Consider the following 25,937-nt stretch of genomic DNA (forward strand, 5'->3'; position numbering starts at 1 on the left):
TTGTGTGGCAATGTCATGCACAACACACACAACTATTAGATCCTTAAGATCAAACCCGTGTCATTCTTTTGGTCCACTGCAGTGCAGTAGTCAAAAAAAAGAATAAGTGAAGTGTCCACAAATGGCCAGGATAGAGCCCAGAGTGTTAATGTTTAAAATGTATAAAAATATTATTGATTGCAATTCTTTACTGTTAATATCAACAATAAGCTTTTTATTTTGAAATTACAAGTTTAAAAAAATGCTGTTACATTTACATTTAATGCTGTTACACTGTAATCCTTTATTATAAGTATGGACACAGAATAAAGTGAACAACATTTTGAAATAAGTTTAATTGGAATTTTGTACTACGCAAAAAACAAAACAAAACAACAACAACAACAACAACATATTAAACAAACAAACAAACACAGCCAGTGCCTTCATTTGTCCATTACATGTCAAACATAGCACTGACCCTTAGCCCCTGCTCATCAGCACATGCTTTCAAAAAGAGCTCCATGTCCTTTGCAAACTGAAAAACAAAGAGGAACAAGTCCCTTGCTCCAGTGTCTTCTTCCTCTGACATGTCTATTAAGACCCTCTGCTGGTCCCCTTGATTTAAGGACACATATTTGGGCATTGTTACATGTCCACAGAAAAGTGCCTTATTTTGGACAACCCACTGCACAGCAGGACGCAGATCTTCAACAACTGCTGGCTCCTGTGTCAGGCAAATGGGGATGAAAACATAGTTATTTCTCTGTTGCAGAACAGTTTTTTAACAGTTATTCAAATTTCACTAACCATGTAATTACACTACTGTTTAAAGTGAATACTGACCTGACTGACTTCCTGGAACTTGCGCTTTTTCAGTCTGAAAATGGGCACGTGTTGTCCTTCAAGCACAGCTTTGGCTTCCTCTCTCCAGTGTGCAAATAGCTTGCCAGAGCTATGAAGAGTAAGGCCACAGTGAGGGCATGTCATTTTCATGGACTTTCCATCAGCTGCAGTTTTATTGAACACAGAGGGTAGAGCCAATGAATGTTCTAACAAAGACTCAGAAAATGGTTCAGATACCGAAGACAAAACCTTGGGGGGGAAACGGGGCTCCTCGAAGAGTACTGCCGGAGGAATACGGGTCTCCTCGGAGAGTTCAGCGGGGAGCAGTCCTGATAATGGTGGCTGACTTGGCATTGAAGAATGCTGACAAGACAATAAATGCCTTGCCATATCCCCACGCCGTATGATTGTAATCTTACAGACAGGGCAGTGAAAGTGTCCTGTTGTCCTACAAGGCAGCCTGCACCGGCATATCATTTTATCTGTAAGAGAAAAAAACAAACAAACAAACAGATGTAATTTAAATGTAGTTGTATAGAATGCAATCAATTTGTCTAACAATCAGATTGTACATGTTAACAAAAACATCCAAGCCAACCTCAATAATGAAAGCAAAATGGTATGGATCACAAAACTTATGTCAAGAAAAGTGGTGAAAAGTAAATAAAAATATATTTTATAAAAACACTATTTTTGTTGCAGATGAATAAACTGAACTGTACAATATCAACAGCAACTTTTAAGTCAACAAAGATACTGCAGAAGTGCTTAAAAAAGTGCATATTTATAACTATAAAGTATATTTAATACAAACATACCTTTGAAAGGCAAAGCATTTTTTATATGCACACTTAGATGCTCCTCAATCTTTGCCCTGACAGTAGGGCTGAAAGTGGGGCACAGAGGGCAGTGAAAGAGTCCTCTGCAACACGTGTTGCATTCCTGCAATTCTGGCTTTAAGCCCGAATTCCAGATTGATGTGTGCATCTAAAACAGAGAGAGAAACAGATAAACACCATATACACATTTAAGTTAAGGTTTTAGCAGAAATAACAATTTACAGTTGACATGTAATAGATTTGGGAAGAAAATTCTTGAAAAAAAACCCACAAATATTTTACAAGACACTTTAATTTGTGAGACATGTTTCTATTGACATATAACAGTCAATTGAACAGAGGCTAACTAAAATCTGGGCAATAAAAAAGCTGTACAGAATAGAATGACGAATAGAAGTATTGATAAATATATAAATCTGTTTGTGATGAAATTTACAGTGTTGACGCTAACCAAAGGTGTCACAAGTACACACGTTCCTTACTACAGTTTAGATACCTCTGTTGAGAAAGCACTGACTCGACTTTTTAGTCAAGTCGAAGTAAGAAGTACAGGGTCTAAAATATAATTTATGTACAAAATTTTGAAGTAATCTTGCGTCCAAAGCACGCGTGCTGATTTACAAATGTACGGATTACAAAGTACAGATACGCGTGCTAAAATGTGAGAAGTAGAAGTATAAAGAAGTATACAGTAGGCACAAAAAAGTACAGCAGTAAAGATACCAGAAAATTCTACTTAAGTACAGTATTGAAGTATTCGTTATTTCGCATCTCTGACGCCAACAATAAATCATACTCTAATGCAAAATGTGGTTTTTGCTTCTTCTCGCCCACAGAAGCCGTTAATCCAGCTCTCTTACTTAAACCAGGCCCAGGAAAAAGCATATCTGTGTGTTTCTCTGCCATGGAGCACGATGAAAAAACATTAAAATAAGGAGGAATGTTGTTGTAACGCTAAATAAGTGGCAACATGATCATTGTAAGAAAACTAGACGATTCCTAGAATTATAAAATCACTAACGGCAAATTTATTTAAGAAAGACTTAACCAACCTTTGTGATCAACTTGCAAGACTTCCACGGTATCCATGAATGTTTACGGCTAGTGTGGAGGTCACGTGCTTCCGGCTACTGTGGAGGTCACGTGTATCCGGTTACTGTGGAGCTCCACAGTGGCTGCAGCAAGACCCTTCTCGCTTCGGCTGTTATCAGTCCATACAATGGGCGTTATTAGCACAAATCAGTCCCATAGATATGGGCCATCTCCTGCTAGATTGTTCAGAAGGTTGTTCTCATCCATCCAGATGGAGGATCACTAACAGGAGCGTGGAAGACTCCAGAATCCACTCTGGCTGGAATCCGGTGGATATGCAGTGTTTACAGGTAAGACCATTTACACGGACAGCATTTATAGAATGACTATTAAAAGTCAGCGAGTGTCAGTAATGTTAATGTGGTTATCTTAGTAATACACCGAGTGCTAATATAACAGCTCCTACATTTGCTTTTTACACATGTATGTAAGCATTGAGCCAAATTTAGTAATGCCAACAAATTAAACAAACAATATTTGTTACATAATACATCTGTAGATACACTGTCACAGATACTTTTTAGTAGAGGTGGGAATCACCATACATCCCACGATACGATATTATTGCAATTTTCTTAAATATTTTGCGATATTCAGATTCTGTACATAAAGGTAAACTTTATCAATATTCATTTTATCTAATATCAAAGTCTCACACTCAGTCTTTCTCTCATTTCAGTTTTATTGTTGACAAACTGAACGGTTTGTATTACAGTCTAGTCCCACTGAACTGAATGCAACCATCTGGTACAATTATAACTATTCTGAACTATGCAATATGAAAACTATGCAGCCCCTTCAGCAACTGAAGAATTTGAAAGTAAATTAAAACAAAATAATTTTACATTAAATAAAAAAGTTTTAAACTTAATTAAAATAAAACATGTCTTAAATTAAAATAAGTAAACTGTCATGTTTATTGCTGCCAAAAAAAAAGTTAAACACATTTGGACAGTGAAGGAATGTCAGGATTCTTGCTCAGAAAAAGGATCAACATGCTCTGAAGTAAGAGTCCACAAAAACTTTTTTTTGTAACAAAATATCGATTTCTGCCGTCCCTGTATCGATACATTATTAGAAAACAAAATATCACGATACTACACAGTATCGATTTTTTCCCCCACCCCTACTTTTTAGATGACCTTTTTTTTCAACTTTTGAGCTTTAAACCTTTAAAGAAATGTCACAGGGAAACGGTGATCAGTTAGACCCACTGCAGCGTACGATAGAGGAACTCAGGGAAGAACACATACAACTCAGTGAAACATTCATAGAATTCAGTCAATATATCAGAACAATCACTCGAGAAAACACACAACTCAGTCAAGCAAACGCACAACTCAGTCAAGCAAACGCACAACTGAGTCAAGAAAACACACAACTGAGTCAAGAAAACACACAACTGAGTCAATCAAACGCACGACTCAGTCAAGCAAACGCACAACTGAGTCAAGAAAACGCACAACTCAGTGAAAACTACATACAACTCTATCAAGAAAACACACAACTCAGTCAAGCAAACGCACAACTGAGTCAATCAAACGCATGACTCAGTCAAGAAAACGCACAACTGAGTCAAGAAAACACACAACTCAGTGAAAACTACATACAACTCTATCAAGAAAACACACAACTCGGGCAAGGAAACGCACAATTGAGGCAAGAGATGGCAGAACTCAGACAAACCGTGGAAAATCTTCAGCGCCCAGCGGTACATGAACAAGAGACAACAGAAAGAGAATCGCCTGGTTCGTGGGGTCTAAACCTACTTAAAGTAGGTTTAACTGCTGCCGGATGTGTCATTGCTCTTCCTGCAGCTTTCTGGGTCGCCTCTAAGATTTTCGGCTGAAGCGAATGTCCCGCTCTGTGGGGTCGTGATTATTGTCATCATGTACTCATATATGTAAGCATTGAGCCAAATGTAATAATTCTAACATATTAAACAAACAATATTTGTCTCTTATGTATAATACATCTGTAGATACACTGTCACAGATACTTGTCTTTGAGTGAAGATTTAAGGTGATAGGAAATATAAATAACTGCAACTTGAATCTCTGACCCAGAGTTCAAGCTCACTGCTGTAATATATATATATATATATATCATAATAATCTGACAATACATATAATATTGGCCATATTATATTTACATTACCACAGTGAGATGACTTTAGTCCCATGATTTTGGCCCGATCCGCCATTTTGGGGGTCGAAACAAAGCGCAAACGAAAAAGGAGCGAAGGCACACACAACAGCCATGGTTCGTTCTTGCTGTGTGGTCGGCTGCAATGTTCGATCGCACGACCGGCAAGAGAATAAGCTCGAAAAGGGTTTGTCTTTTCATTCTTCCCCAACCTGGAAGCAACATGAGGCAGCTCGTGTATCGATGTTACCAAACGAAGGCGTCCAGCCTGGATAGCAGCTGTGAGACGAGCTGATATCCAGTTCTCTTCCATCTCCAAATATCTGTTGGTGCTCCGGACATTTTCATTCCGGTAAGTTCTAAATATGTTCATATCTTTATAGCCTTTTAGTTTTATTTTCTATGCGCTCTGAGCTCATAGCAAATTAGAACAAACATCCTACTGAGTGATTTTGCAGAACTACCTTCTATTTATAGAGATGCTAATTATTTGGCATTATTGCAGCAAACCAGCCCATGAAATGGATGAAACATCGTGACTGAGTTCCAGCGCTACACGAGGGACCTGCTTCAAACATACCACCATGCCAATCAGATTACTTCTTCCATGTGAGGGTGAAGAGGTGACCCTTCTGGATAAGATGGTGAAGGTTTGCTGCGTTTAGTGAACAGTGATAATAAAACCAGGGAAAATGAAAGCTGCTCCTGTTAAATATTCTTTAGTCTTTTGCTGTATAAATAGCTGTATTTTTTCAAAAGACACAGTAAATAAAGTAATGTTAGTAGTGGGTGATATCATGTAAACACTGTCATGATTTTGTGTAAACATTTTGTCATTTGTAAACTATAAATGACATCATCATTGTAACTGATGTGATGTTCTATGAAGTGGTTTTAATTTAAAAAAAAAGAGGCAAAAATTAGTTTGTTTCTTTATTCAACTTTTGAACAGCAGGACTCAGTCAGTACATATTCAGTAAATGCAAATTATTTACACGGCAGTGCACTACAGGCATAAATCTAGACCCCTAGATAAAACATGATGGCATTATAGCAGTGACGACTCCTCCACAGTAGCAGGTGGGGTTTTTCTTTTTTGAGGACGGCTCCTTTTACCTGTCACTACAGATGGTCTGTGTATGTTTTGATCAAGAGCCTTTTTTGGGCAGCTGAAGAGGAGAAGTCCATCTTATGGCCAACCTCTGACTGTATCTTGGTCATGTTACCGGCACCAGACCTAGGGGAATCTGGACCGGCAGCAAGCGGCACACAGGCTAGAGAGCACTGCGTAGCCAAATATGAGCAAACTGTGGATTAATAGAGAGGACACCGAAGTTAGCGTCTTGCTCAGGCCGGAGCTCATTTATTTCTCTACATATACACAATACAAATCACACTAGACCATGCATTCTTCCCATAAAATAACAGAGTTCATAAACAAAAATGAAGTTACAAAAAGCATTCTCTCAAAAGCAAAATAAATACAAACTAATTCAAAATGACTTTACATACTCACAACTTAAACAAAACACTCACGGTTAAAGCATAACAACATACCACATTCACACAACCTTTCCCCACATTCGCGCCATATACGCTATTACTTTTGAACATGGCGTCCCTTGAACGCAACATAACATGGCGGCAGACGACTGCAACGTTGTTTCACCAACAAAAAGCTTTCCTCTTAATACATGTACTCAGTACTGCTTGGCTAACACTAAAACAAACACTACAACACATTTTCGGAAGTCGCAGGTTGCCACTGTCATAGCATATACTTATAGTGCTACGTAGCATTATAGCATTATGCCGATGATACACTAATACTCATTACAACAAAATACCACAAAACAACATCATCACTCTCATCTCAAAATATAGCCGAACAGTTGTTACTCAACTTACATGACATTTAGAACCAGTTCGGTAACATAAAAGTTTGTTTGTCAGTACCTGTGGATTAATAGAGAGGACACCGAAGTTAGCGTCTTGCTCAGGCCGGAGCTCATTTATTTCTGAGCTGCGCATGCGCAGAGCCTATAGCTAGAGTCTCTCTGGTAGTTCCACAGCAGTGCAAGAGCACCATCTACTGGCATAATGAAATATAACCAATATAACAACACATAACAATGTCAAAATAAGTCACAATAATAAACAAAAAATAAGGGGGTAATTGGTTTTCTTACAAAAATAAACATGTAGCTTTTTTCAACCTGCTACAGTCACATTACCCAGCAAAACCCAGTATGGAGGTTCATCTGTAACAGTCCTTGTGCCACGGATCAACACTGTTGCTTCTACTTTAAACAGAAGAGCAGCGACGTGGGTGCAGGTCTCTGCGACTCCGGCCATGCAGGTGCAGCGGGCGGCTTCAACCTTCCCTGTGATGCTCACAGTGACCCATGGCTGCAATGCTGGTTCATTCAGTCTTTGAGAGTGCAGGACCTGAAACACACACAGACAAAGTTCATTTAAAGACAAGAACTATGAGCCAAGGCCGACACAAATGTGTTTAATCTACTTTATCATAAATGTAACAAAGTGTTTAGAAAGTTAGCACATACATGTCATTTTTCATTTCTTTATGTGTCCATCGCTGCAGGTTATAGTGTAAATCTGCCTGTTCTCTGTCAGAAACCTGCCTGCAGAAAATGAACCTAAAGTATGTAATGCAAGGATGCCATCACTGTAGAGATGGAGAAAGCATAAAGTGACAATTATGAATCACTTAATATGATAAGGAGATTCTGCAGGTCATTAATCAATGTATAAAACTAAAATAAAATGTATTTTTAGTGATTCAAGATACAAATATTGACGCAAGATGTATAATTAGAATTATTTATAATAAACATTAATAAATCATTGCAATTTCTTTAACCATAAAGAATAACTAAATCCTTCAGGACAGTGTCTCATCAATGCACTGAACTCACTATGTTATCCCTCTAACAGCCTCCACATGTTCTCACTGTAATTTCCCCTCATGAATGAATTTATGCTGCACTAATGTGAATGTTCGGATGGAAATCAAACGCATTTCACTCGCAGTACTCGAGCTGACTTACCTTTAGTGATGGGCAGATGAAGCCCCATGAAGCACTGAAGCTTTTCATCCAATTGGTTCACCCCAACGCGAAGCTTCATGAAGCTTCATTTGCTCTAGCAGGACACCTACTGGACGTAAAAATAATAGCTGGCATGAATTTGAAGAGTGTGGCATTTTGCACACAGCCTGTAAATGTCAACAACAAAAGGAGTGTGTAAAACATGTATATTGTAGTGATGGCAGTATACTGTGTATATTTATAGTGGCAGTATGGGAAATGATTATTTGGAAATGCTTGAAATGGAAATGATCATTTACTGTGAGGTGAGGTGTGGTTGGGGTGTGGACAGTAGTTGTGCTTTTGTAACGTTGAGGTATGGACAGCTACACACTGAGGCTTTGAGCCTCAGTCCTGCCTGTTCACATTTTATTCTGTAAAAACTAAATTTTCACTGCTTTTACGACCTTTTTAGTGGGGAGAACATAGCTAGGATTTAATGATTTAACAAGTCTTTTGAATCCTTTGTCCTCCACAATGCTAAATGGCTGTGAGTCCTCAATCACCATGCTGACCAGGTCTTCATCTATTTGAGATTGTTCTCCTGAGGAAAGACAATAAAGACAAAGCACAAATATAAATATCACACACGTAACTTATTACAGTTGTATAATATTGTTATATCATTTAGTAACATTACTGCATCCTATATTATCATTGCATTTGATGGCTCACCTGGTCTTGCTCCACAATCGGTGTTCCCCTTATTCTCATGCAAAGCTCTGTAGTGCCTAAGCATGGATGAGGTGTTGTTGTTATATCCCAGCTCCCTGGCACATAGCAAACACTTCACCTTGTACAAAAGTAAAGACAGCTTAACATAAATTGTATTGCACCATCAGTATCATGAAAATACATCTTCTGTAGAAATTTACATACCTTGTTGGGAGGAATAAGATCAAAATGTTCCCTCACAGGGGAGGACATCCTCCTCTTCTTAGCTGGCTCCATTCTCTCCAGACTTTCTCTCCTCACTCTCATAAACCTCCAAACGGTCTCCAAACTCTCTCTAACCGCAACTCTCCATCAAACACCCACATTTTTGAATGAAGTCTGAGGGGTTTATATCGCTGTCATAGCTCGCGGCAAAGTTCGAACCACTTCATGAACCAGTCACGTGGTACAGCCGGGCAGCGAGGCTTCGGACGTCATCATTTTCAGCTCCTCCCATAAATGAAGCAAGCCTCGATACGCGCTTCGCGGAAACGCCCCCACCATTACTCGACACACGCTCCGAAGCCTCGATACAGAACGTCCCATCACTACTTACCTTTGTTTGAATGACGACTTGTACGCGCTGACTCCACAGATAAGGTACGAGAATATCTCAGGCTACGTCAATAGCGGTTGGTCTCCAGGGTTTTTACTCCACGGCCGTATTTCATACGGGTCCACATTTCCAATGCAGGCTATTTTCTGCAAGTACCGCCGCTTCGCCTCTGAACGAAATCGGTCTCTATGCAGTCCGTTCTCTTTTGAGCTGCTTTTAAGCATCTTTTAATCGTCGTTCCAACATTTGGAGCCAGAGTCTGCGCAGTAGTGACTTGAGGTGGAGCGACTGTGTAACACTCCCGCCCACACACCCGCTGGACGTGACCGCAAACACGCCCCCTACACTTTTTACGTAGCACCTGTGGCTCGAGTTTTTTGCTGGTTTCCCGCGACTGACGACTCGTTTAATTAAGGTAAAAATACAACCATGTCACTGTTATAAGAAAAGACACACAGCTTATCGTCTTATAGTTCTAAAATCGCTCTGTTGTTAATTCGTTTGCTAGATTAGCCGCTAGCATGCGCGCTGTGTTGGAGGCTTGTTGCTAGCTAGTTAGCGATGCTACACACTCTAATAGTCTGTGTTATTGAAGGATTCAGCCCTCCTTATGGTTTTTTTTTTATCCATTTTTAGACAGCGATGACATCATCTGCACACTCTACAGATGTCCAGAGTTACTGTTAATATCAGAAATATAATGCTGTCCTCTGGTTTTATACATTTTAAACATTTGGTTAAAATCTCAATGTTTTATACATTCATTGGTGCAGACCCTGAATTGGGACACAGCCTAGTGGTGCCGAGCTGGCGCACCGAGTAGTTCCTGTTACCTGCTGTGTGTCTGTTTTTACAGGTAAGCTGGGTTCCAAATAATACATATGTGATAGACAACAGTAGCAATCGAAAAGCTAGAGAGCCAATTCACGAGTTTAAGGGTTGATAACGATGAATCACCACCAGCTGTTGCTAAAAGCACCTTTATGATCTGAGCATGCGCAGAATGATCCACAGCGCTCCTTTGATCTTCTCGAACGATCATTGTGACGTCACGGTGACATAACAATGATCCTTTGAGAACATCAAAGGAGCATTGTGATGTCACAGGGACATCACGTTCTCTGCACACCCACCAAGTCTATAAATAGAGGAGGTCGTTTAACAGTTTACATCAGAAAGAGCCAGTTGTTTTAGACAAAGCTGACCTTAGACAAAGCTGACCTTTGCATTTAAATCATTCAGAGATTTAACTTTTTTGACACTTTTGAGCTTTAAACCTCTAAAGAAATGTCACAGGGAAACGGTGATCAGTTAGACCCACTGCAGCGTACGATAGAGGAACTCTGGGAAGAACACATACAACTCAGTGAAACGTTCATAGAATTCAGTCAACATATCAGAACAATCAATCGAGAAAACAGGCGTCTCAATGGAGAAAACACACAACTGAGTCAAGCAAACGCACAACTGAGTCAAGCAAACGCACAACTGAGTCAAGCAAACGCACGACTCAGTCAAGCAAACGCACGACTCAGTCAAGAAAACGCACGACTCGGGCAAGGAAACGCACAACTCAGTCAAGAAAACGCACAACTCATGCAAGGAAACGCACAATTGAGGCAAGAGATGGCAGAACTCAGACAAACTGTGGAAAATCTTCAGCGCCCAGCGGTACATGAACAAGAGACAACAGAAAGAGAATCGCCTGGTTCGTGGGGTCTAAACCTACTTAAAGTAGGTTTAACTGTTGCCGGATGTGTCATTGCTCTTCCTGCAGCTTTCTGGGTCGCCTCTAAGATTTTCGGCTGAAGAGAATGTCCCACAGGATGGCTTGCGTGTGCTTGCATGCACACGTCCCATCGACAATTGTGGACCAGTTACCCTTTAAAAACAGTAATGATGTTTTCCAGCCACAGTCCACCTTCATCCTGGCGTTGTTCCCGCTGGTGCAGGGTCCGCTCCTCAGCAAAGGTTTCTCCGTTTGGTTCTGTCCAAGGCGTCCTCAGGTGACGCGTTGATGGTCTTAATGTCTTCCTTGATTTTGTCCATCCACCGTTTTTTCGGTCTGCCTCGAGGCCGGCGCCGTCTGGGTCGATCCTTAATAGTCGTTTTTGCTGAGTTCTCATCGCTTCGAATCACGTGTCCATACCACCTCAGGCGGGATTCGAGCATCTTTTAAACTCGAGCCACAGTCCACCGACCTGTGCTCTCCTTTATGTTTGATTTTATTTTGCCCCTCACCTCCCAACCAGTCATGGCAGAAGAACGCCCCTCCCTGAGCCTGGTTCTGCCAGAGGTTTCTTCCTGTTAAAAGGGAGTTTTTCCTCTCCACCGTTGCCAGAGTGCTTGCTCATAGGGGATCATTTGATTGTTGGGTTGAATTTTTGGATTTCATTTCATTGGCTTGAACTGAAAAACCTAAAAATTCAGCTGAGGGGTTCACATAGTGGAGAGCACTACATTTGTTAACTGCACTTTGTTTATTTGTGGATTTTGTAGTTCTTCCTACTACAAAAACTACAAATGAAAACAAGGCAGTTAGCAGCAAATGAAAATAAATAAAACACATTAAAAAAATCTGCTACTGCTCTGTGTGTTTACTTTAGTGAACACTGTTTGTTTTTGTGTTAGAAGATCATAGATTGTCCTGACGTGTCCACAGACGTGTGGATTTGTGTGCTGCTGTGTTCACTTGTGTGTTTTTGTGCACTCAGGAGGACGGTACCTGTCTCGTCGTCATCTCGTAGACAAATATTTGACGACGTCTAGAAGAGAAGTCTGAGTCGCCGTCCAAACGTCTGCCTGCAGCACAACCTCCGTCTCTCAGCGCTCGGCATGCACGCTGACTAAGAGCCCTCAGGTGAACTTCTCTCACCTGCATAAACACTTTGCATCGGTTTCTCGGCTGCAGGTCCATGAAGGCACTTTTGGAGGAATGTTATGGTCTGACCATCATCCTTCAGCTCACTCTGAACTCGCTGAGCAGCTCTCTGGCGTCTCTGTGAGGACCTGCAGGAACACTTCTCCAGACTTCTTGAAGGACATTCAAAGCTCTTCTGCCTTCTGTTGATGATGTTGATGACTCCACACTGTTTATGTCCTGCTGAGCTTTGTGCTCTGGGAATGCCAGACCATGACTGATAGTGTTATTGTCACTGCTTATATCTGAAGTCCTGCTGGCAGAAATGCCCTTCAGTCAGAAAGGTTGATGGTCAGGATGAACCTGGACACTTCTTTGCACACGTGTGTCGTATCTTTTGAATGATAAGTGCTGACAGAGACAGACGTGAGTCTGTATTTATATTTCTTGCAGCCTGTTAGCACTGTACCTCCTGCCTTTCCAAACGGCTCTTCTGTGTTTCTGTCTCATCGTTCTGCTGATGAACATTTGTCGCCCACCGTGATCTCAGCATGTCGTCCTGGTTCTGGAGAGCAGACGTGTGTTGATCTGAGTCCTGTGATTTCCAGTAGTGATTTATTCCCAAGACAAAATCAAATCGTCCTCTGCTGCCGTGTTGTTGCACAATAAAAACGATGCAGCTGTCAGAAACGGTCCGGCCCTGGTTATTGTCTCAGATACGACGCTCGTCTTATCCTGTCTGCTTCTGTCGGTTTCCTTCATTTACTTCTTGTTATTTTCCTAAAATGTGCTCCAGAGTGACAAATATATCTGCTGGAGTTGATGCTGCCCTAAAACCTCTGTGACATCGTTGCACTCACTTGCTTGACTCAGTTGTGCGTTTTCTTGACTGAGTTGTGCGTTTGCTTGACTGAGTTGTGTGTTTTCTCGAGTGATTGTTCTGATATATTGACTGAATTCTATGAACGTTTCACTGAGTTGTATGTGTTCTTCCCTGAGTTCCTCTATCGTACGCTGCAGTGGGTCTAACTGATCACCGTTTCCCTGTGACATTTCTTTAAAGGTTTAAAGCTCAAAAGTGGAAAAAAAAAAGGTCATCTAAAAAGTAGGGGTGGGGGAAAAAATCGATACTGTGTAGTATCGTGATATTTTGTTTTCTAATAATGTATCGATACAGGGACGGCAGAAATCGATATTTTGTTACAAAAAAAAGTTTTTGTGGACTCTGACTTCAGAGCATGTTGATCCTTTTTCTGAGCAAGAATCCTGACATTCCTTCACTGTCCAAATGTGTTTAACTTGTTTTTGGCAGCAATAAACATGACAGTTTACTTATTTTAATTTAAGACATGTTTTATTTTAATTAAGTTTAAAACTTTTTTATTTAATGTAAAATTATTTTGTTTTAATTTACTTTCAAATTCTTCAGTTGCTGAAGGGGCTGCATAGTTTTCATATTGCATAGTTCAGAATAGTTATAATTGTACCAGATGGTTGCATTCAGTTCAGTGGGACTAGACTGTAATACAAACCATTCAAGTTTGTCAACAATAAAACTGAAATGAGAGAAAGACTGAGTGTGAGACTTTGATATTAGATAAAATGAATATTGATAAAGTTTACCTTTATGTACAGAATCTGAATATCGCAAAATATTTTAAAAAATTGCAATAATATCGTATCGTGGGATGTATGGTGATTCCCACCTCTACTAAAAAGTATCTGTGACAGTGTATCTACAGATGTATTATGTAACAAATATTGTTTGTTTAATATGTTGGCATTACTAAATTTGGCTCAATGCTTACATACATGTGTAAAAAGCAAATGTAGGAGCTGTGATAACTGTGTCTGATAGAATGAAGAGTAGACTGATATATGAAATATTCCTTTATTGGGTGAGAAAATCAGACCATGTCATAACTGCTGTAAGTCACACAGAATAGACATCAGAGCCTTAAACAGGCTGACGTCTGCTAAATGGGTCAAACTGGGCAGAAAGTCTACAAACACATAACATCCTTATAGAATATGATGTAACACTATAGATCAACTTAGCTCAGAATATATAAAGCATATAAACAGTTACAGCAATATGATGCAACAAACACAGCAGCTACTGATCCAAAATACTCAAAGCTTCATAGAACTGAAACCAACATTTATTTTAGCTCCATTCTGCTGCTGATGCATACTTTAGGTTTCTGAACATTAAACTTGTTGCTGCCTTTCATAGTGTGTAGCTTGAAGGCCCTGAGTACTTTCTCCACACTGGAAACACTGGGATGATCACATTATTTGAACATTACCTAATAAGACTGATTCAGCACAGACAGTTAAACTTTCCTAGCAGTCCTTCACAAACAGGGAACAGTCTGTCTATTCTCTCCATCTGTCAGCTGCTGCTGGCTCTTCCTCCTCCTCTTCCTCACACACTGCTGAGTTTGTCCTGGTGGATCATCAGGGCTGCAAAGCCTCACAGATGATGTGCAGCAGTGGGTCCCTCAGTCTGTCCTCACTCTGGACACTTGCAGTCGTCACACATGGAAATCAAATGTGTGATAAGCTGCAGGATTCAAACACAAGTGTAACTTATAAACACATGTTCATACTTTTATTCCACAATCAGAGAGAAAGAAACAGAGAGAGAGTGCAGGACAGACAGACAGGTGACAGTCTCAGGTGTACACACTGCTACAAACAGGAGGATTTAGTGTTTGTGTTATTACGAGTGTAAACAAGAAGAGTTCAGTTCAGTTCAGTTCATTTTTATTTCAAACATTTCAAACATGTGCCTTCACAATCATTACAAAATATCATTCCATTATTTGTTTGAAAAGGAGTAGGCTGAAGTATTTACTTATTTGTCCCTACCCCCTCAAGTTTTACCTCTCATTCATTTAAATTTTTTTTTGTCTTAAATTAAACAAACAACATATGAAACATATAAACATATGAAGTAAAACAAAACATAACATACATAAATCAAAAACAAGAAATTAGCAAGCCCCACCACAGTATAGTTTCTTTCATATGAAAAATACAGAATGTGTATATTTGCAGATACACAAGTTATGGAAAAACAACAAAACAAAACAAAACAAAACAAAAAAAACAAAAAAACAACCAAAAAAGAACCGCAACACCATTACCAGCAACATTACCATCCTGGGTTAACCCCGTTTTCTTCATTCTTATACTTATTTAAAATTAGGTTTTTATATTTTACTTTAAACTGTTTTATGTTTTGACTGTCTTTTATTTCTTCTGTTAGACTGTTCCATAATTTAACTCCTGAAATTGAGATTGACATAGTTCTTAAAGTTGTTCTAGCACTTTGTATTTTTAAATTCCATTTCCCTCTTAAGTTATACCCACCTTCTCTTTCTATGAACAATTTACAGATTTCTTTGGGAAGCAATTTATTTCTTACTTTATACATTATTTGCGCTGTTTTAAGCTTCACCAAGTCTTGGAATTTAATAGCTTGCATTTTGACAAAGAGTGCATTTGTATGGTCCCTGTACCCTACATTATTTATTAATCTAATGGCCCTTTTCTGTATTATAGTTATTGTTTGTGTGTTACTTTTGTATGTGTTTCCCCAGACCTCTACACAGTAGCTCATATATGGCAGTAGTAAAGCACAGTATAAAATGTGCAGTGCTTTCTGATCCAACATATGCTTTGCTTTTCCCAGGACGGCAATGCCCCGTGCCAATTTCCCCCGAACATAAGTAATGTGTGGCTTCCAACAGAGCTCGTGGTCAATGATCACCCCAAGAAATTTTATTTCATTTACTCTTTCTAAATATACATTGTCAACACATATTTCTACTTCGATGTTTTTCTTTTGGTTTCCAAACAACATAAATTTGGTTTTATCGAGATTCAATGATAATTTATTTATATCAAACCACTTCTTTAATATCGTTAATTCCTGTGTGATCATTTCCAAAACCTGTGGCAACTCCCCACCTGCACACAGTATATTTGTGTCATCTGCAAATATTACAAACTTTAAAATCTCCGATACTCTGCAGATATCATTTAAGTACATAATAAACATTTTTGGACCCAGTACTGAACCTTGAGGTACTCCACAAGCTATATCCATCAAATTAGATTTATATTCATTTATTTGTACATATTGTTGCCTATTCCCTACATAGCTTTTTAACCATTCCAAAACCACTCCCCTAAACCCGTACTTTTCCAGTTTTTTTAATAGAATTTCATGATTAACAGTATCAAACGCCTTCTTTAGATCTAAGAAAACTCCGAGCGCACACCTCTTATTATCCATACATTCCGTTATCTTTTCCATTAAATCTATCAGTGCCAAAGCTGTTGATCTGTTGTTTCTGAACCCATACTGACTATCTGTCATTAATTCATATTTTTCCACAAAACTGTCAAATCTTTTTATGAAGAGTTTTTCCAGTATCTTAGAGAACTGGGAGAGTATTGACACTGGTCTATAGTTTGTAAAATGATGTCTTTCACCGGTTTTGTAAATGGGAATAACTTTAGCAACTTTCATTTTTTGTGGAAAAACTCCTTTTTGAAACGACAAGTTGAATATATATTTTAATGGTTTTACGATACCATCAATAACTGTCTTTACCGTTACCATATCAATATCATTCCAGTCTGTACTGGTTTTGTTCTTAAGTCCTCTAACCATGTCATAAATCTCTTTCTCTTCCACTGCTCTTAAAAACATTGAGCTATTATTCCTTTCAATATTTTCACCAGTGTCCCTTTCTATTCCATCAACCTTTATTTCTTCTGCCAGTTTTGGCCCTATGTTTACGAAGAATTCATTAAAGCCATTTACTATCTCCTCCATGTTATTAATACTTCTTGTCCCTTCTATAAAGTACCCAGGGTAATCATTATTCCTTGTTTCATTTTTGATTATTCTGTTTAATACATTCCATATATCTCTTGTGTTATCTTTATTGTGTTCTAACCTTTTAATGTAATACTCTCTTTTACAGGATCTCATTATATTAGTTAATTTATTTTTGTAAGTTTTATACTTCATTTCAGTTTCTATTGTTCTCTTTTTTATGAATTCTCGATATAGGGTATTCTTTTTTTTTGCTGGCATTTTGTAGTCCTTTTGTCATCCATGGTCTTCCTGCATAGTTGTGTTTCCTATTGATTTCAATTACTGGGCAGTTTTTATCAAGTAATGTGTTAAATGTTCTTAAAAATCCTTCGTAAGCTTTATTAACTTCTGTTTGTTCATATACAATATTCCAATCTTGCTTTAAAAGTTCATTTCTAAGACAATTTAAGGTCTTCTCTGTTCTTATTCTTTTGTAAATAATCTTATGTCCATCGTTGTTCACTTTATAATGGCAATTATACGATGCAAAGACTGGTAAATGGTCACTTATATCATTGATTAACAGCCCACTTTTTATCTTTCCTTCTATTATATTTGTAAATATATTATCTAATAGAGTTGCACAATGAGATGTTATTCTGGTCGGTCTTGTTATCAGTGGAAATAAACCGATGCTGTACATGGAATCAATAAATTCTTCTGTACTCTTATTATGATTTGGATTCAATAAGTCAATATTAAAGTCCCCACAAATAAACATTCTTTTCTGATTTATATTTGTAAATAAGTCCTCCATATTATCCTTAAATATCTCAATCTTAGATCCTGGTGTTCTATATATACAACTGACAATTAGGTTTTTCCTTTTTTCTATACTTATTTCCACTGATAAACATTCCATCACTCCATCAATAACAGTTGTCATTCTTCCCATTCTTTTGTACTTTAGGTTTTTATCAATGTAAAGTGCCACCCCACCTCCTTTCTTGTTGATCCTGTCTACATGAAGGAATTCATATCCATTTATTTTAAAGTCTTCTTCTTTTCCAGGAGTTATCCAGGTCTCCGATATGGCTATCACATTGAATGGCTGTTCAAACTGTGTTATGTAGTCTTTGATGGATTGAAAGTTTGCATATAAGCTTCGACTATTAAAGTGAACCATTGTTATACCCTGTTCTACCTTGAATTCCTTTTTAAGTTGCTCATTTGTATAATAATTGCATTCATTTGTCTTATTGTTAAAGAAATTACAATCAGGATCTATGTTGCTGTCATACATCAATGTCTTATTTTCAATATCTATATGAGTTGTTAGTTGAAAATTGTCAGACATCTGCGTTGGTTGAGCACTTGGACGGTCACATCATATTTAGCACTGCTTTGCATTTATCAGTTATATTTTTCTAGTTCAGTCATCTCTTTGATGACTAGAACCTTAGCCTGCTCTGGTGTTCCATTTAACTTAATGAATATTTTACAGTCTGACGTCCAAGTTGACTGTATTTTCTTCTGTTTTCTTAATATTCTTGCTTGTCTTGCAATGTCTGCATTTTTCTTGATTAGGTGTTCATTTAAATAAACATTTGTACCTTTTAGCTTTCTTCCTTGCTTGAACAGTTCTTTTTTCTGTTTTCTATTAACAAAACGAATGATAATGGCAGGTATTTGATTTTTTCTCGGAAGAGGATGGCATCCCTCAATATTTTTACTGTCCATTTCTATACCTTTGCTTTTAAAGAAGGCCATTACCTGCTCTTCCAAAGAGCGTAGCTCTTGCTCGGGTGGCTCCCCTCTCTCTGCTGCTGCTACCCGTGCGTATGTCTGATGCTTGGTTTCCAGTCCTGTCACTATCACATCATTTACTCTTGAATATTGTTCCAGATCTGACACCCGTCCTTCCAGCATAGCAATCTTCTTGTCCTTTTCCTCGCTCTGCCTTCTTAGTTCTTTAATATCATCCATTAAATTGAGTATCAGTTTTTGTTGTTTTGAAATTGTTGTTATTTCTTCAGACATAAAGTTTAGGGATTTCTTTATGTCCTCCAGTTCCTCCTCATTAACGTTGCTCCTCTTAGGCGGCATCTTAACGCTCCTGGGCCTGGTGGAGCAGGAGGATCCTGGGCCTAGTGGCTGCTGGAAGAGCCTGGGCCTGGTGGCTGCTGGAGGATCCTGGGCCTGGTGGCTGCTGGAAGAGCCTGGGCCTGGTGGCTGCTGGAAGAGCCTGGGCCTGGTGGCTGCTGGAAGAGCCTGGGCCTGCACCAGATGGTGCAGTGGACACATGTGTGACTGCTGTGATTAAAGCATCTTTCTTTCAGCTTAACGAGTGAACCGTCAGCTCGTTCAAACACACGTTAAAGTCCGTTTGGCTCGACACCACCGAAAGCGTGCTGCTGCAGTCTGCTGGGGGGCATCATCAGAAACAAGGATGCAAGGAGAGGAGACAAACTAGTGAGGAATGCTGGCTCTATAATTGGAGCTGCCACATGCACACACACAGACACACACACACACACACACACACTCACAGACACACACACACACACTCACAGACACACGCACGCACACACACACAGACACACGCACGCACACACACACACACTCACACTCACAGACACACACACACTCACACTCACACACACAGACAGACACACTCACAGACACACACACACACACACAGACACACACACTCACACACACACACACACACACACACACTCACACAGACACACACACACACACACACACACACAGACACACACACACACACTCACAGACACACACACACACACACACACACAGACACACACACACACACACACACACACACACACACTCTGTGTGAAGCTCGTCTATATTATATTTTCTGATCTATCATACAGCTTAAACTTATTCCTGGTTATATCCTGATCAGTGCTGAGCAGTTAAACACATAACTATCAATGAAATCATGTATGAATTATGATTCTGTGATTAACAATGAATACACTTAATATCACTTCTCATTTTCAAAATCATGTCGTTTAGCTTTGAAATGTCTGCATTTGTGAAGAAAACATTTTCTTAGTAACAACATTTGTTAAGATCCAACCATGCAAACTATGATTTTTGCCATTTTTCAAGTGGTCTTAAACCTTTAATCAGGACTGTATCTGATATCACTTCCATTTAATGTGAAAAAGCTGCATCAGTGTTTTGCTGGGATGCGTCTGCTCCTCTGGCTTTCCTGTTAGCAGTGAGTGCAACGATGTCACAGAGGTTTTAGGGCAGCATCAACTCCAGCAGATATATTTGTCACTCTGGAGCACATTTTAGGAAAATAACAAGAAGTAAATGAAGGAAACCGACAGAAGCAGACAGGATAAGACGAGCGTCGTATCTGAGACAATAACCAGGGCCGGACCGTTTCTGACAGCTGCATCGTTTTTATTGTGCAACAACACGGCAGCAGAGGACGATTTGATTTTGTCTTGGGAATAAATCACTACTGGAAATCACAGGACTCAGATCAACACACGTCTGCTCTCCAGAACCAGGACGACATGCTGAGATCACGGTGGTCGACAAATGTTCATCAGCAGAACGATGAGACAGAAACACAGAAGAGCCGTTTGGAAAGGCAGGAGGTACAGTGCTAACAGGCTGCAAGAAATATAAATACAGACTCACGTCTGTCTCTGTCAGCACTTATCATTCAAAAGATACGACACACGTGTGCAAAGAAGTGTCCAGGTTCATCCTGACCATCAACCTTTCTGACTGAAGGGCATTTCTGCCAGCAGGACTTCAGATATAAGCAGTGACAATAACACTATCAGTCATGGTCTGGCATTCCCAGAGCACAAAGCTCAGCAGGACATAAACAGTGTGGAGTCATCAACATCATCAACAGAAGGCAGAAGAGCTTTGAATGTCCTTCAAGAAGTCTGGAGAAGTGTTCCTGCAGGTCCTCACAGAGACGCCAGAGAGCTGCTCAGCGAGTTCAGAGTGAGCTGAAGGATGATGGTCAGACCATAACATTCCTCCAAAAGTGCCTTCATGGACCTGCAGCCGAGAAACCGATGCAAAGTGTTTATGCAGGTGAGAGAAGTTCACCTGAGGGCTCTTATTCAGTGTGCATGCCGAGCGCTGAGAGACGGAGGTTGTGCTGCAGGCAGACGTTTGGACGGCGACTCAGACTTCTCTTCTAGACGTCGTCAAATATTTGTCTACGAGATGACGACGAGACAGGTACCGTCCTCCTGAGTGCACAAAAACACACAAGTGAACACAGCAGCACACAAATCCACACGTCTGTGGACACGTCAGGACAATCTATAATCTTCTAACACAAAAACAAACAGTGTTCACTAAAGTAAACACACAGAGCAGTAGCAGATTTTTTTAATGTGTTTTATTTATTTTCATTTGCTGCTAACTGCCTTGTTTTCATTTGTAGTTTTTGTAGTAGGAAGAACTAAAAATCCACAAATAAACAAAGTGCAGTTAACAAATGTAGTGCTCTCCACTATGTGAACCCCTCAGCTGAATTTTTAGGTTTTTCAGTTCAAGCCAATGAAATGAAATCCAAAAATTCAACCCAACAATCAAATGATCCCCTATGAGCAAGCACTCTGGCAACGGTGGAGAGGAAAAACTCCCTTTTAACAGGAAGAAACCTCTGGCAGAACCAGGCTCAGGGAGGGGCGGTCTTCTGCCATGACTGGTTGGGAGGTGAGGGGCAAAATAAAATCAAACATAAAGGAGAGCACAGCGTATTTATGACAGGTCGGTGGACTGTGGCTCGAGTTCAAAAGATGCTCGAATCCCGCCTGAGGTGGTATGGACACGTGATTCGAAGCGATGGGAACTCAGCAAAAACGACTATTAAGGATCGACCCAGACGGCGCCGGCCTCGAGGCAGACCGAAAAAACGGTGGATGGACAAAATCAAGGAAGACATCAACGCGTCACCTGAGGACGCCTTGGACAGAACCAAACGGAGAAACCTTTGCTGAGGAGCGGACCCTGCACCAGCGGGAACAACGCCAGGATGAAGGTGGACTGTGGCTGGAAAACATCATTACTGTTTTTAAAGGGTAACTGGTCCACAATTGTCGATGGGACGTGTGCATGCAAGCACACGCAAGCCATCCCCGCTCTGTGGGGTCATGACAATAATCATGACCCCACAGAGCGGGACATTCGCTTCAGCCGAAAATCTTAGAGGCGACCCAGAAAGCTGCAGGAAGAGCAATGACACATCCGGCAACAGTTAAACCTACTTTAAGTAGGTTTAGACCCCACGAACCAGGCGATTCTCTTTCTGTTGTCTCTTGTTCATGTACCGCTGGGCGCTGAAGATTTTCCACAGTTTGTCTGAGTTCTGCCATCTCTTGCCTCAATTGTGCGTTTCCTTGCCCGAGTTGTGCGTTTGCTTGACTGAGTTGTGTGTTTTCTTGACTCAGTTGTGCGTTTCCTTGCCCGAGTTGTGCGTTTGCTTGACTCAGTTGTGTGTTTTCTTGATTGAGTTGTAGGTAGTTTTCACTGAGTTGTGCGTTTTCTTGATTGAGTTGTATGTAGTTTTCACTGAGTTGTGTGTTTTCTCCACTGACTTGTCCGATAAGTTGACTTAATTCTATGCAATTTTCACTGAGTTCTGCGTTGTCTTCCGTGAGTTGTACGTGTGCTTCCCTGAGTGCATCTGCCATACGCTGCAGTGGGTCTAACTGATCACCGTTTCCCTGTGACATTTCTTTAGAGGTTTAAAGCTCAAAAGTGTCAAAAAAGTTAAATCTCTGAATGATTTAAATGCAAAGGTCAGCTTTGTCTAAGGTCAGCTTTGTCTAAAACAACTGGCTCTTTCTGATGTAAACTGTTAACGACCTCCTCTATTTATAGACTTGGTGGGTGTGCAGAGAACGTGATGTCCCTGTGACATCACAATGCTCCTTTGATGTTCTGAAAGGATCATTGTTATGTCACCGTGACGTCACAATGATCGTTCGAGAAGATCAAAGGAGCGCTGTGGATCATTCTGCGCATGCTCAGATCATAAAGGTGCTTTTAGCAACAGCTGGTGGTGATTCATCGTTATCAACCCTTAAACTCGTGAATTGGCTCTCTAGCTTTTCGATTGCTACTGTTGTCTATCACATATGTATTATTTGGAACCCAGCTTACCTGTAAAAACAGACACACAGCAGGTAACAGGAACTACTCGGTGCGCCAGCTCGGCACCACTAGGCTGTGTCCCAATTCAGGGTCTGCACCAATGAATGTATAAAACATTGAGATTTTAACCAAATGTTTAAAATGTATAAAACCAGAGGACAGCATTATATTTCTGATATTAACAGTAACTCTGAGCATGTGTAGAGTGTGCAGATGATCTCATCGCTGTCTAAAAATGGATAAAAAAAAAACCATAAGGAGGGCTGAATCCTTCAATAACACAGACTATTAGAGTGTGTAGCATCGCTAACTAGCTAGCAACAAGCCTCCAACACAGCGCGCATGCTAGCGGCTAATCTAGCAAACGCATTAACAACAGAGCGATTTTAGAACTATAAGACGATAAGCTGTGTGTCTTTTCTTATAACAGTGACATGGTTGTATTTTTACCTTAATTAAACGAGTCGTCAGTCGCGGGAAACCAGCAAAAAACTCGAGCCACAGGTGCTACGTAAAAAGTGTAGGGGGCGTGTTTGCGGCCACGTCCAGCGGTTGTGTGGGCGGGAGTGTTACACAGGATACGACAAGATGGCGGAGTGAGCAGCAACTTTACTGCAGGCGTCCAAACTTTTTGGCTTTTTTTTGTCCTGGAACTCTGAATTTATTAAAAGCAATAACCCGTTTTTTGCGCTTTTTGTGCACTTCAACCAGCCACTGGAGAACTAACTGTAAACCAGCTTTAATTTGTAATTTGTCCGGGGTTAATTTTGATACTTGTCCTATGATCGCGATGGATCATAACTACAACGTTTCGGTATTGAGAGAGGCGTGTGACGAGGAGGATATTCAAGATTTGGAGATCACTGACATGACTTCCAAGGACTCCAGAATCAACTGGGCTCACACTCTGACGAAAAGCCCTAACCCGAAGAAAGCAAGAGGGGTGCGAGCGCAGCCGCTGGAGGAGGAGGACACCGCCGCAGCAATCTTGCAAGCATTCAATGTGTTAACGCAAAAGATGGATGAACAGACGGCGTTGCTGCGTAAGTTTGAAAAGCGCATTGACATGAACACGGCGGAAATAAGAAAAAATAAAGAAAGTATAGTAGAACTCCAGGAGAAAGTTGGTGAGCTGCAGAAAGAAAACAAATCCCTGCGCAGCTCCTGTGAGGAACATGCTCGATATAAGAGGAGATGGAACCTAAGGCTGACTGGTCTTCCTGAGAAAGATGATGAAAACACGAGAGAGTCAGTTATCGGGATTCTCACCAGAGTTGTGCCCTTGTCTGTGGATAAACTGAGAGAGACTGTTGATACTGTTCATCGGCTGGGAAAGAAGGGGAACGCTGCATCTTCCGGGTCCCCGAGAGCCATAATTATCCAGTTTGGCATGAGAACGGTCCGGGACGACGTCTGGAAGAAATCGAGGCATGCGAGGGTTTGCAAGGAGATGAACATCCACTTCAAAGAAGACTTCTCCAAGGAAGATCGGGAGGCTCGAGTTAAGCTGTGGCCGCTGGTCCAGGGTTCCAGGAGTAAGGGAAAGGGAGCGTTTTTGAAGGACGGCTACGCTCTGATTGATAACCAAAGAGTGGACCCGAACTGATTTTCTTTTGTGTGACCTTTTACACCTCTCAGGTATGCTGCTGTTGATTAAGCCTATTGCTTAGCATGTCATTTAATTTAAAATTTCCCGGTTGTTAAGGGTTATTGCACTGAATAGTTATTTTATACAGGACACGGCTGCTCGTTCCTGCGTGTCTTCTTAAGTTTCTTTTTCTTTTCCCCAATACTTTTGTAATAGTGTTATATGTTATCTGTTATTTCCTTGAACATCAGGGGGCTAAGAAACATTGTGAAGCGTAAGGCTATCTTTCTTTTTTGCAAGGAGCAACAGGCTAACTGTGTCTTTCTACAAGAGACCCATTCGGCAGAGGCAGACACAAAGTTCTGGAAAACACAGTGGGGTGAATCTGTTTTCTTTAGTCATGGTACGTCTCACTCAGCTGGAGTGATGATTTTATTTAATAGGTTTCCGGGAAATGTCATAGACTGTAAAAGTGATTCTGATGGTCATTGGCTGATGATAGTGTCAGAGATTAATGGTTCAAAATACATTCTGCTGTGTGTATATGGTTATACTAATAGAGCTCAGAATAAGAAACTTCTAACCTTCCTTTGTGAACAGTTAGAGCAATGGAAATTGAGCTATCTTGTTGACAAAGTTGTTGTGGGGGGAGACTTTAACGTAGCTCCTGATCCCTCTGTAGATCGTCTTCCATCCAGGACCTCATGCCACAGTTACGATGAAAGTATCCTTAATTTGGTCAACAAAGTTAGTCTCTGTGACGCTTGGAGACTGAAAAATCCATCTGTATCTCAATTTACTTGGTTTAATTCATCTAATAATGGTCAGTGTTCCAGGATTGATTACTGGTTAGTCTCTAACAATTTGATCAATAACATTTCTAAGTGTGAAATCTCAGCTTCCCCTCTAACTGATCACTGTTTGATTTCCTTATTCATCTCATTAACCAAGGTGAAACATCAATCCCTTATTTGGAAATTCAACAACAACTTTCTGCATAATGACAACTTCTGCCTTGAAGTGAGAAATTTAATTGTGGAAATTGATAAACTAGATATGTCACATGTGAGCAAATGGGAATGGTTTAAATTCCAAGTTAAACAGGTAGCAATTCAAATTAGCAAATCCATTGCTAAACAGAAAAGACAGGAGCAACAAAGCATTATTGAAAGAATTAACAGGCTATGCTGCAAACAG

The 25,937-nt window shown here is 40.2% G+C and overlaps 3 long non-coding RNA genes across 3 annotated transcripts; 1 reads left to right on the top strand and 2 right to left on the bottom strand.

Annotated features, from left to right (window-relative positions):
• Positions 1–1,110: 1,110 nt before the first annotated feature.
• LOC146649053 (uncharacterized) lies at positions 1,111–4,856 on the bottom strand. The gene is made up of 3 exons (XR_014908165.1): positions 2,717–4,856; positions 1,644–1,812; positions 1,111–1,307 (listed from the first exon to the last, which is right to left on the bottom strand). It is a non-coding gene; the product is annotated as an uncharacterized LOC146649053 (long non-coding RNA).
• Positions 4,857–9,603: 4,747 nt separating this feature from the next.
• Positions 9,604–12,831, top strand: LOC146649054 (uncharacterized). Its single transcript, XR_014908144.1, has 3 exons — positions 9,604–9,696; positions 10,055–10,137; positions 11,996–12,831. It is a non-coding gene; the product is annotated as an uncharacterized LOC146649054 (long non-coding RNA).
• Positions 12,832–20,404: 7,573 nt separating this feature from the next.
• On the bottom strand, positions 20,405–25,937 carry LOC146649055 (uncharacterized). Its single transcript, XR_014908143.1, has 3 exons — positions 23,603–25,937; positions 23,162–23,244; positions 20,405–21,240 (listed from the first exon to the last, which is right to left on the bottom strand). It is a non-coding gene; the product is annotated as an uncharacterized LOC146649055 (long non-coding RNA).

The sequence above is a fragment of the Rhamphochromis longiceps genome, linkage group LG17 (assembly GCF_057381845.1).
Source record: "Rhamphochromis longiceps isolate RC_006_pf linkage group LG17, R_longiceps_female_GT1.1, whole genome shotgun sequence".
Taxonomy (NCBI): domain Eukaryota; kingdom Metazoa; phylum Chordata; class Actinopteri; order Cichliformes; family Cichlidae; genus Rhamphochromis; species Rhamphochromis longiceps.